Source organism: Ctenocephalides felis, unplaced genomic scaffold (genome assembly GCF_003426905.1).
Source record: "Ctenocephalides felis isolate EL2017-DRISC unplaced genomic scaffold, ASM342690v1 CF-g0.4_SCAFFOLD_03571, whole genome shotgun sequence".
In the NCBI taxonomy this organism is placed as follows: domain Eukaryota; kingdom Metazoa; phylum Arthropoda; class Insecta; order Siphonaptera; family Pulicidae; genus Ctenocephalides; species Ctenocephalides felis.
Genome location: NW_020539725.1, coordinates 45,889,413 through 45,904,003, shown reverse-complemented (window position 1 = coordinate 45,904,003; position 14,591 = coordinate 45,889,413).

Here is a 14,591-nt window from a genome sequence, read left to right as displayed (position 1 = left end):
GTTTTCGGGCGCACGGATCAACCGATTTGAATGGTACAAAAAACATTCGATTTCTATTGATAGGGAGAAGAGCTGATTAGTTTTTGGCAAAGGCAGATCCAGCCGTTTTGGAGATACAGAGCAAAGAGTGCAGATATAAAAATCGAGTTTTTGAGAAAACGGAGTATCCGATTTGAATGATCTAAAAAACATTCAATTAGTAATGATTGGGAGAAGTGTTTATCAGTTTTTGGCAAAGGCAGGCCCAGCCATTTCGAAGATACGGAGCTAAATATGTAAAAAATGGCAGTTTTTGAGAGAACTAAGCGTCCGATTTAAATGATTTAAAAACCTTTCTGCTTGTCTTAACAAAATAATTAATTTTGGAAAAAAAAAGTTGTTTCAACTTTTTTTTTTCAAAAAAAAATTTTTTTGTATATCGAAAATAATTTAGATTTCATTTTTAATTCTGACTATAGTTCTAATATACTTTAAACAAATAATTTCAACTTTGCAATTCAGTTTATATAATTCTTATAAATATTAGACAATGTTACAATATTAATAATAATTTATTTGAAAACATTCAGTATTCCTCGAACATTTTGTTTCGGTACGGGAAGTTCCAGCAATTTGCCTTGAGACACGATGCCATACACCCCACTAGTTTATTATATTTATTATTATATCGAAGTTGTAGATTAATTCATTTGTCCAGTGCAATTCAGTTAAGTAAATGATATACTGTATATTTCGTCAGCTGCAATTTTTATTGAGAAGTGGTCAATTAATATATGTGTCCAGTGGCTAAAAGTGTCTTGTTTCTTTAGGGTGACCAGTCAACCCCGATGTTTACAAAACAATTAACACGAGAGGCTCCAACTAAGCAAATATCGTAGATGTAGGATGGCAAAATTTAATCTAATGGTAATTTTAGAATAACTAACGACTTTTTCGTGATTTTTGATATTTTTGAAAAATCAATATTTTTTAAATGAATCGATTCCCATCGATCCCGTAGCCGGCTGTGTAATAAATGCCGGTTTCGGCGGGATTTGGTGGGATTCGGTACCCATCCTCGGGCCTCTAGAATGGGTATTAATGGGTTCATCAGTCGGTAAGCGCGCGCGCCCCACTCGCTAGAATTCAGAGAGTATTGTGTTCCCTTAATTAATTTCTGCTTTATTATTTGCCTCGTGAAATGTGTAATTGGATAATCAACATGCCGTCGACTGCGCATAGAATGAGTCTATGCCGAAACTCCCGGACACCAACACACCTGAGCCGAGCAAAATGGAAACCGGGCGAATACTTACAAACACACACCTATATGTGGGTGTTTCATAGTGGAATAGTCTAAAATTCCCGCTCTGGACAACCTGACATCGTGCAGTAGCAATGTCCATTTTCACTTAAAAATATAGATAAAATATATTTACACTGCGGTGTAAAATGGCAATGGGAAGCGCTATTCTTCTTTGAATCGAGTTGGAGTTCAACAGACTGCCTTTATTATTTATTATTAACTTCCCGAAGGAAAAGTTTGTTTTCGTAAAAAAATCCAACTCGCTGAATCGAATGAGACCAAATTTGGAAAATGTATGTATGTCACAGTTTGCAAAAATTGGTATCGTGTTTTTGGCATTTGTCAAAATAAAACCTTTGATCGACATTTTATCAAAAACGCCTAAACCGATTTCATAAGTTTAAAAGCCATTTGATGTATCTCAATGAGAACCATAATTTGTCAGTTTTGTGAGACGACCTACCGAGCCGTTTCTTTGTAATTTGAAAAAAAGTGTTAAACTTTTCGTCCACATTTAAGCTTAAACTACCGAATCGATTTTTAAAAATCAAAAACTGTTTGAAAGATATTAGTTGAGAATGATACTGATTAGTTTTAGGTGAAAATCTACCGAGCCGTTTTCTTGTAATTAACTGTTGAAAAAAAAATTAACCCGATTTTTAAGAAACTTTTTTTGGCGATATATATCATAGTCTTATAAAACTTACTGAAATTACTTACTTTAATTGTAAAAATTCATCAAAGTTTGAGAAAATGAGTACTTTTTTATGTTTGTTAAAACTAAAATTAGACGATTTACTTAGTATAAGGACAGAGTACTTGGTCTTGATAAACATGCTAAATCATTAAAGTCCTCCGAAAACTGTTTCAATTATAAAAATTGTTGATTTGTAAAAATTTGCTTTTATAAAATACTCCGAATTAACGTGTTTGTTCGTTTTCAAGTATGTGTGATAAATCCACTCGGAATACTTTTAATCACTCATAAATTATTTTTATTTTTTTTTGATTATGTCGATTATTTACACATATCGGGAAGTTTGTGTAACTTGCCTCAAGGCAAAATACCAATACCAACTAGTTTATATATGCGTGTGTATACATACAGTTTCAAAATTATACATATATATTTGATGTATACATATAAATTTAAGATTATATTGTTCGACGTCGAAACAAATGCTCTAAAAAAATCAATGAAAACAAAATGTGATAAATAAAAATTTCAAATTAAATATTGAGTTAAAATATATTTAACTTGCAAATGAGAACTTTCTAGATTTTTATAGAAATTTTGATTTCCTAATTATACGTTTTCTTGTTTGACGTTTCTAGTATTCCGAAACCAAAATTCTAAAAAGTATGTGTGTATAAGTGACCCTAAATTTGACCTTTCTTCGACGTTTTTATTATAAACGGCTGCATCTATTTCAAAAATGTAAAAGCCATTTAGTTAGAGCTCGGTTTCGTTAGTTTTACACGATAATTTCTAATTATACATTTTCTTTCTTGACGTTTTTTGTATTCTGAATCGCTTGATACCAAAATTCGAAAATGTATGTGTGTATAAGTGACCCCAAAATTTGACCTTTTTTCGACATTTTCTTATAAACGGCTGCATATTTCAAAAATGTAAAGGCCATTTGGTTAGAATTTGCATTGGTAGTTTTTCACGACGATCTACACAGCCATTTCTTTATAATTAGCAGATTCGTACAATTTTTTTGTCCATATTGTAACAAAAAATCCTGAACCAGTTTTTAAAATTCAGAAACTATTCGAAAGGTGTCAGTTAAGATATGTGCTGCTTTGCTTTTGGTAAAATTCGTCAATTGATTTTTTAGTAATTAAATGTTAAGTTATTATTAGATAAAAATCATAGTTTCAACAAACATAATAAAATATTATATCCTACCACAAATGGTTGAATTATAAAAATTCGTTATAATTTAAAATAATTAGCTGCGCTTTTAGAACACCGTGTAAATATGTATTAGTTTACGTATATGGTTTACGTTCAGTAATGTATAAATTTTTAAATACTTGTTGAAAATATTTAAAATGTTTGGGAAAATTGTTTAAAATTGAATAATCTTCAAAAGTTTCTAGCATAATTCGAATAAAAAATAAATTACTCATTAAAAATTATATTGATAAATGATTCGTTAAGTCGATTGTCCATGATGAGACCAATGTTCAAATTCATGTAACTTGCCTTAAGGCTTAATGCCATTTACACCTTGTTAATAAATAGTATTTTTTCGATGTGAAACAAATCCAATATATTTGTCCAAAAATTTGTTATATATGCATACGGCAAAATCTTCAAGCAAGGTAGTCAAAATGCTAAAAAATACGTGATAATTTCACGCCATTGGTATTCAGATGAAACATCAACAATAATATGTAATTATGATTATTTCTAAGCTTATTTCTAGCAGTGTACCAAACCATACCACATCTTGCACAATTAATTATTAATTAAATTTCCATGATATCTGAGAATTTTCAGTCACATTATTCAGGGATTTGGGAGCCTCTCACAAATGGCCCATGTTATGTCATGACTTAAGGGGGCGCACGCGACAAAATGATAATAGCGCCGAATTTACATAACACGGTTGTTATAGCACGTCGCATTCGAATGAATTTATTGGCTGAAAATAATTCTATTATACGGTAAAATTGCGCGACGATAATATTCTATCTAGTAGTAGCTTCAAGTATGCATAAATAAATGTTGAAGATTTTTCACCCTGGAATTTATAAAGAAAACGTTGTAATTTATATTATGTAACAATTTACATGACCTAACCGCTTATCATACAACTTTATATACAAATTAAGTTTCTAGAGAGACAAAAACAAAACAAAAATTCTGAGCATGATGCTAATATGAATTAACCTTAAATTTTAGACTATAATATTATTTATGCATATATTAATAATTATCAAACTTATATTAACTTCTAAACTTTTATCCCAAATTATTGAAAAAAATATTAAATAAAAGTCCAGTTAGTTTATGTTTAAACCATTTTTAAATGTTACCTCCCTCCAATGAAACATCTGGTTCAAGTGGGGCCAAGCTTTTAGTCATAACTCTGATTTTAAATTCCCTGTTTTTTCCCATGACATTTCTTAAATATAATTATTATAAATGATGTCTATAAAACAGTACAGGACAGATTTTGAATACATGATCGCTTCAAGGGGGTGTATGTTTTAAAATAATCGAATTAACGAATCAACAATGCACACAGAGCAAATTGCAATGCTTATGTGATATGACATTGATATATAGGGGATGGCTTACATACTGTAAAATTTGAATCAGGATTATATTAAATTTGAAAAGTTGTAAGTATAGTTGTAGTATAACTTCACAAATCTTAGAAGAAATATTAAAAATAAGATTTAATTTTTATTCATAGTTATAAAAAAAAAATAATTGAAACTCTTAGATTTTATGGAACTAAGTTTTTGTTTGCTATTTTCAAAGTTTCAAAAATTTGTTTTCTGGTCCTTTTTACCCCATACCCGGGGTAAAATGAGTTAACTATCGAGATCGACCCTACTGGTATAGTGTCTCATTTTTAACTTTAAAGGTTTATTACGAAATAATTGCTATAATATTTAACCAATGTCATTTTATAATTTTTTTTGTTGTGTTCGCCAGGTTAAAGGTTCACATGGTTCTTTTTACCCCATTCACATGCAAACTATTATATAAAATTGTTTATTGAATTTAATTTGAAAATAACATACATTTTATATAAAACAAATAATGTATTCTTAAAAATTATATATAGGTCTCGTAAACTAAATGACAGTGCTCACAACCCAAAAAACTTATAACGAATGCAAATGCTTGTGTTATAGATTTTCAAACATGGTCGTTTATGTCCTGATAGCGACGTTTTTTGATCTAATGAGAAGGTTGATTGCAGATATTTTTCCCTCTACTTTCAAATTTGTTGTTAAAAAATCCCTAACTTTACTTGTTTTTGAGGTATTGATAGTGGTTGCATTTTGGGGCAACCCGCGGATCTTTAAGCCCCGCTCTATCGTTTTACATTTCAAGCATATAAATTAAATTTTAAATTCAAATTTATTGTTATTAAAATAATTTTCTCTCTAATATTTCCTAAACCATTTTCTCATACCATAGTTTCCAAACATCATTGTTTCATATTATTGAATATGCAAAGCAAAGTACATTCGGTAAACAAACGATCACTTTCCATTAACTTTATGCACTAATCAGATTATCTGTTTAAACTTGCAGATTTTGCGGTCATGTCATGTAAGTGTTAAGTTAAACAAATACCAAACTTCCCGTTGTAATGTAATGTACGTCGGAGGGTTCATAATGCAATTATCAATTATGCAAATAGCGATTATCACACTTGACAAGGCATTGGGACGTATAATTTAACTATATACAACACACGCGTGTCTTACACAAATTTAACTTATATGAATTAATAATATTTAGTGTTATATGAAAGTAACGGAATTGATTTTGGGAAGTACTCGTTGGATAGAGGAACAAAATTGGTTAAGAACTCATTCACCTATTCTTTTAATATTTTTCTGCAAGTTCGCATACTATTTTGAGTTTGAAGATTACTGGAGTTAATAGCAAAATTACTAAACTAATAGTTCACAAAAGCGAACAAACACATCGTACATAATTAAGCACCCAACTCTCATACATTTCCTACAGATTTTACAAACCCGTTAAAAAATGTAATAATCCGCAGGAGTGACACTGCTATATAGACCAGCAAGCCGCCAGGTCTTACACAAAATATTTAGAGATTTTCCAATATTGAAAATGTACTTAAATTCTAAAACTTACACTTCTAAAGAACTTATAGTGATTAATATTGAAGCAAATCTTGACAAACTGAATGTCGTCTTTAGGCTAGACTTGTACACATAGGTTGTTAAACAGATTTCGACTATATAGGGTTTTAGTTGATTATTATTAGATTTTTTTACTCTTGTTCGGCTTAATATTTTTGCTATAAGGATAAAAATTGATCCGTTTAAATATTGAACTTTACTATATTTGACGCTTACAAAAAAAAACTGAGTCAATCAATTACAAAACCTTCTAAGTTTTTTTAGTACGACTTTTTAGGCAACACTAGATATATTTAATTAAACCGAATTATTGCAAAAATAATGGATTTCTTTTTTACTCAGCCTAATATAGAATTACTGGATGCATTTTGTCTCATGTCAAGTTGCATGAACTTACCAATATGTGTAAAAAATCAACCTAATCTACAAGGAATCAAATTTAGCAACCTTCATAATTGTTTACTGTAATGAAGATTTCGTTTTTTTTTTTTCAAAAAGATCCATTAAACACATTAAATGTCCTAAGCTGGCGGCTCATCATTATTCCAAGTAGTTGAATTTTTATAATAAACCACTTTTCTTAGGCCTATAATATTTTACCATGTTCCTTAAGACCAAGAACTTCTATCGCTATGTTAGGTTTTATTACCTAGTTTACTGTGATTGCCGGATATTGTCGTCCTGAAAAAGTGGCAGAATTTTGTATATTGGCGAGTATTCTCGTCATTTGTATAAAACTTTGATCATTGGCTATTTGGACTGTATTTCTCTAAAAAAAAATATTTTCAAAATTCAAGATATTTAGAATATTTTAAGGCTACCACCATAGCCAAATAGTTGTTATAGCAATTTATCCCAAAACAAAAATTTGAATTTAATTTTTAATAATTAATTATGAAGAAACAGCACCATATGTCTTTCGAATAGTTTTTGAATTGGTTAAGGATTTTTGCCAAAAACTTGTATTTGCTGATAATAAAGAATCCTAGATCCTCTAAATATAATTTGCTTCTTTATACATTCATGAAAGTATCTCAGATTGTATGGTGTATGGTGTATGGCCAGTTGGTTGTAATTCAAAATAATAATTTCGTAATGCGTCCCTGTTTTTAATTCAATAATAGTAGCAAATGCCGAAATATGTAAGCGCATAACTCGCATTTAAAACATAGTTCTGGTCTAATATACGCGGCGGGTACTTGCAACGGCAGTTCGGTGCGTTTCTGGTCGATAAACTGCCTCATGTTACAAACACAACCCCATCGGGGGACAGGGATGTTTTCGAAGACCGAATGAAAATAGTACTATAGATAGATATTTAAAATTATTTAAATATTTACTGGTGGTGCATGGCATCGTTCCTTAAGGCAAAATGCTGGAACTTTACGTATAATTTTAATTTTTTTTTTTTTTTGAAAATTTTGATTTTTTTTTTTAAAGGAATCGCGCTTCATGGTGGTTTAGAGACCAGAAATCGAAGCACGTAAGTCTAACAATTAAACATTGTAAATTTTGGTGCGGAACCTATAGACATGTAAACAAAATTTGTTCTTATTTTTACAATTTTTATAAAATGTTTGATGGGTGATTATTTTTGAAAGCCAAATGGCTTTCTTTCTTCCTTTTTCATTGAATCTCCGAAACCGCTGAACCTGCCTTCCAAAAAATGTAATCAGTCCTTCATTTCGCCAATACAAGTAGAATCTTTTTCATCCCCAGTTCGGACCAGTGCTAGAACTCTCTGTATATGTAGTCGTATACGTAGACTACATCAAGTTTATTGAATTAGTAAGGATTTAATGTTTTGGCAACTCATGAAGACTTGCGGGCTTTCTAAATGTTAATATATAGTTATTGCGGACATATCATTGAGTCAAGATGAACGCTTAGTGAACAGATTTGATTTATGCTTTTTGTTGACATAATATTTTTATGCTGCGGGGAAAGTTATTTTGTTATAGATAATATATGTCGCATTTATGCGGGTTTTCTTTTGAAATTTTTACATTTAAGCATTTTCTGTTTATACAAATTATTAATTAGTCTGTGAATATAAAAATTAAAGTATACTTATATTGTATTTACGCATCTAAATTTTGAGGAGGATCAACGATGATCCTTGGTTTGTCCTCAATAAGACCTTACTCAAAGATCTTGATATAGATTTATGGACCGATTCGGCCGCATAACAGACCAATATTATGGCAAGGCTATGTTATGAAGAACTTTCCTCACTAATTCGTTCTAAATATTGACGAAATCCATATGGTTGCTGTGCAGTTAGGTGTTTTTCTCAGGTTGTCAGATAGAAAACCTAACCTACAAACCGCACAAATGTCAAAATAATGATCTAAGATAACAGGATCGTTCTGATCCAGCTTCATAACAACGAATGACGTTGCAGTTTAAATGTAAACGCCTGAATGCACAGCAAATACACGACAGTATTTAGTATGATTCAGTAGCATAATGTATGGAAGTTGGAGCGTAACATGGCCTTACCATAACATTGGTATGTTGTGCGGCAGAATCGGCCCATTACAGAATAATAAAGCTAACTAGTGTTCAAGATTTCCTAAAACTGGAGGCTCGCACAATCTATAGCTTTTCAACTTCTTGAGACACCAGTTAGTAGAAAATTAAAAAAATGTCTATTGAGAAAGAAGTTTCCAGTAGACAATATTCAAGATGCATTAACATTGCATTTTTAAAGAAATTAACAGAATAGTCCAGCCATTATAGTAAGTTCACCTCGGAATTCGAGATACCCAGCTGTAAGTCTGTGAATACTTGTATATTGACATTCAAAAGTTGTCTCAAAACCTACTAATGGTAGGGTGTACATACCATATGTAGGTTTTGAGACAACTTTTGAATGTCAATATACAAGTATTGACAGACTTACAACTGGGTATCTCGAATTCCGAGATTCTTACCTAATTTAAGCTTAAATGACTGGAGTAGAATTGGTAGATTACTCATCAGAGTGGCAACTATTGATATATCAAAATTTAGCACAATTTTATATGTGTGTTAATGCTTGTGAAGTTAATAATTATTTCAAAATTCATTTTATACGTTTCGTTTCGTTCTCATAGAGTGAATAACTTGATTTATTATATACTCGTTGCTAAAAGTGATTCGTTTCCCATCTCGTATCAAATGGCAATCGCACTATATACAATTCCACTATTTTAGATAGAATTGCAGTAGATTCAGTCATTCAGTAACCGACTCCGCCTCATGTGGCAGAAACAAACAAACTGCCCGGGATAAAGAGTTTTATAGTCCAAGACAATTCCACTAAGTGAACTCTAGAAAACATTGCTCGGCACGGGCTCCATAAAACGCAAACTTATCGGCTCTCGTAAAATCAACCACAGAATTCAGATCTAGTTTAGATCCTGGTCTAAAAGAATAATAGAATATTCAGCTAAATTTACCAGAACTTACTGAGACATTCAAGTCTAAATAAATAAAAAGTACTAGCTTTTCTGTAGGAACGAATCGTGGATAAATATTGGTTATTTGTGGGATATAGTATTGATACATTATTAACATTTCGAATAAAATTGGACCTAAAGAAGTAGGAAAAGCCGTATCATGAAATATAAAAGAAAGTTTTACCTAAATATTGTAATCACTGGATTTTATGATTCTCTATTAACTACGCTAAAAATTTTACTTTTTACTATTTTTTTCCAAAATCAATTATTTTGTTAAGACAAGCAGAAATTTCTTTGAATCATTCAAATCGGACGCTTAGTTCTCTCCTTCCAAAAACTGCCATTTTTTACAAATTTAGCTCCGTATCTTCGAAATGGCTGGCCCTGCCTTTGCCAAAAACTAATAACTTCTCCCAATCATTACTTATTGAATGTTTTTAAGATCATTCAAATCGGATACTCCGTTCTCTCAAAAACTCGATTTCTATTTTCTGCACTTTTTGTTCTTTATCTCCGTAACTGCTAGACCTCCCTTTGCCAAAACCTAATCAGCACATCTCCCTATCAATAGGAATCGAATGTTATTTGAACCATTTAAATCGGTTGATCGGTACGCCCGAAAATGTGACCGAAAAATTTTATTCATACATACATACACACACACATCCATTTTTTCTAGACTATGCCAAAACGTTCAAAACCTTCAAAACGCAAGAAAAGTAAAAATTTTCAATTTCGATTTTTGGATGATTACAATAACTTACCCTAAGGGAAGTTAAAAATGCATCTAAATATAAAAATTTCAGACGATTTCAATTATTGTAAATTCAAATGAAACATATAGCATCTCTTGTATTTTTATTATATCATTATGTATTCTGCTATATGAAAATACAATAAATCATGACATTTTAAATATTTTACCTGAAATAATTATATATATCAACCAAATTTGCCTATAATATTGCTTTTCATCTACATATATTTAACAGCTAATAATTTTTTATTTCAATTTATGTTTTTGTTAAACATTTGACAATTTTCAAGCAAATCATCAAAGATTTTCACTACAAAATTAATATCATAATGGTAACAATAAGGAAAATTATGAGAATATCCGAATTTAAATAAAAAATCTTAAGATTTCATAAATTAAAGTGTACTAAAATAGAAAATTGCTACACATAGAATTTTCCTGCAAAAATACAACTAAGATGGGAAGCAGAAACGCCCTTCCTGGCAGCCAACTCGGTTGACAAATTAAATGTTGAACAGAAATGGCAGCAACAGATTTATGAATTCACATACACACATATATATATATATATATATATATATATGTATTGTATGTGTGTATGTATGTATATTTTATACACAAGGGATGATATAATGCTGTAGTTACGTTATAAACCAATTGATATACGACATTCTGGTAAACGAGACTCTAATTCGATTTCAAGATAAAATATAATACTGTACAAGAGGGAAAACATATAAATATCTGCATGTATACGTAATGCGAAAACATAAATATAAATGCTTAGAAAATCGTTTGAATGGCAAATATATAAATCGGGAAAATGTATAGAAAACATTTCTAAAATAAATAAACGTATATGTTGAGACATATATATAGGATCGTTAGAGGAAAAGAATTATTCTATAAGGATACGATTTCATTGAAAATTAAAATGAGATACTAAGATTATGCAATAGAAAATTTATCTAGAATATTTTTATGTAGAAAACAGCATTATTCTAGAAGAATCATTCATAACATCAAACTCGACGTGGAGTAGTGGTAATGAACATGAACTAGCAAATCTTAATTTTCTCAATATACAGGGTATCCCAGAACTCAATGTCAAGCCAGGGTGATAGTATTGATCGTTACTGTCCTGAAAAAATATCTCACGTTGTTAGTAAATTATGAGCTTTTAAGTGCAGCCTGGAGCTTTGGAGAAATTGTGATAATATTTTGGGTATTGTGATTAATTTTAGTTACTGCTGTTCATTTAAACTTTGCAACCGTAACCGTAATAACATTTCTAGGACCACAATCAAAAATAATGACACAATTGCCCCGAGTTTTCACGAACTATTTCATACTATATTATATTATTGTATATCATCGATAGATATCTATTATCTATCATACCGTGAGATACCTATACCGTCATTAACTTATTATATACCTACAGACCTTTTACTTCTTATAAATACTACTGTCTAATTTATATATTCACCTATATTATATAGGTTTACCTTACGCTCTATGTATTATCTCTGCCTACCTATTGTCTATACCGGGAATTGAACCCGGGACCTCCGCGTGGAAGTCGCGCACCTTAACCACTACCCTATCGGATACCCCCACTAATAATATAATATGGGACGCACTGTTGTTTCCGCGGGTCATTTTCTAATTAATTAGGTAATTAATACTAAAGTGGCGCGACGACACGCGAAAAAAGACGGTTGATTGTAGCGTTACGGTGGTGTAGTGGATAAGGTCGTCGCGTGCCACGCGGCGGACCCGGGTTCGAATCTCGGTAGGGTTAATGTAGCGTGTAAGGGAAATTATAGGCAATAGGATATATAGTAGATATAGGTTAGGTGTATTCGGTATACAATGTAGGGATTTGAGAGTATATAATGAAATATAGCGTATGGTACAGATGTAAGGCGTGTAGTATAGAATGCAATGTATAGGCACACGTAAGGCTATAAAAATACATGAATAGGAACCTATGATGTAGATGTTAGCGTATAAGAAATGCGAATGAATGTAAGATTTAATTTATAAATATTATTTTTTCTATAAGAAGTTCATACACCTCAATTTGTTACTAAATTAAAAACGACTTTGATAAAACCAGTGGTTTTGTGCTAATATTTTTTGCCGGAACGCTAAATTTAAAAACCGGTTCTAAAACCGGTTTTCATGTTTTTCCAGTTCCGTTCAAAAAGAAAGACAAAAATTATTCAAAACCCATTTTGTGCACATATATGTATGTTTATTACAATAATAACATTTAATAAAAATTAGTTGAATAATAACGTATAAAATTTACTTATTAAATCATTTTCTGTATGTAGCGATGTTTTTTATATTTTTTCTTGCCGGAACGACATAACAAAATGAAAAATTTAATACAATATTAAATATAATTTTTGTGTCGTATTAATTTCAAAAATCATTTACCTACGAGAATCTATTTCGATCCATCTTACATCCAAATATCTATTAGTACCGACACACAGCGATTATTATCAAATTATTATTCTATAACTCACCCAGTCAATAATGCATCGTATGAATATAGTGCACATTATTGCATATTTGTTCCCTTCATCCCCTTGGCAATAAATATACGACCCCTTGCATTCGCACAAAAGGAACTTGAGTTAAGCCGAAAGCAGGTGCCGGTAAGCTTGCGGCTTAGACGTGTCATGAGCGACCAACAATAGGCTTAGCTATGCCACTGAAAAAAAGGTTGAGATATTAGTATCGCGCTTTCGAATTAATAGAAGATGAATTATGTTTGTACTTATTGAAATTATCTCAGAATTAAATATATATTTCGTGCTATAGATTAAGCAAATTCATATTAATAAATGTCTCGTGAACAAAAATTGTTTGACCTGATTGTGAGAGAAATGCTTTAGCAAATTATGTGCAGTGTTTAGGTTTTTATTTTTATTCGTTTTTAGTATAAAACTAATCATTGTTGTACGAATTTCCAATCCTGATTATTCAGGAAGTGAACTTTTTATAAAACTTTTCAAGGCGCTTTAGTACATTTTTTTTCAAAGAACGGCCATTCAAAATCGATCAATTGTAAAAATTTATATCACATAATAATCATCATTGTACCAATTTCTAATTCTGATTAAACTTAAAACTTTCCAAGACACTTTAATACATTTTTTCCATAAGATGGCTCGTCAAAATCAATTAATTTTCAAAATTTAAATACGTAGTTACCAAATAGTAATAATTCTAGAACATATAGAGTAATTTAGCTATTATTTTTACTGTGTCGTAAAAATTCTAATATTTCTACAACACAGATTTCAAAATTTAAATAAAATTAATGATAATTAAATTAATTAAACACAATATTCAAAAAATGATCACCGTTTGATCAAAGGGTTAAATTTAGGTCTTACTTAAAAAACTGATCTAAACTGATAAAAACTTTCAAACTGCAGCGAATTTCTTTTTTTAAATTTTAATTATAACTCTTACAACCAACACTTATATATATATATATATTCATATAGTATACCACAACCAACACTTATAGGAGAATATATATATCATATATAATAAATAACTCAGTTTATTCTAACACTATAAATTACACATTATTATTATATAACACATATTACAATTCGGAGTACTGTAAATTACACATTATTATTATATTAACACATATTACATATTCTAAAATATATCCTTAATTATAATATATAAATTAAAATTGCACTAATTCTGATGTATATATTAAACTAATGGGCTGGTTTACGCTTTAGAAGTTTAAACAAAAATGATAACAATTAATCACAATAACCGAAAAATATTCACAGTTTGACCAAAGCTCTAATTGCAGATCTAGTAGTTCTTACCGAAAAAAAAACTGATCTGAACCGATAAAAACTTTCAAACTGTATCGGATTTGTTTTTATAATTAAATCATAATACTTACAATCTATACTTATATATAATATATTCATATATAATATATAGCACATATTATTATGTACACGCATACAATCATATAATCCTAAATCGTCAAGAAGTAGAAGTGGTCTCGAATTCATTGTGAATACAATTTTTATAAAAGGACACGTTCGTTGAAAAATAAGTTCCAATAAACCGTCATCCTAATCTAATTTTTTATAGTAATTATGTAAGCCATCAGCATTAATAATATTAAAATTAATTATTTATATATTGAACTAATGGACCGATACTGCCGCAA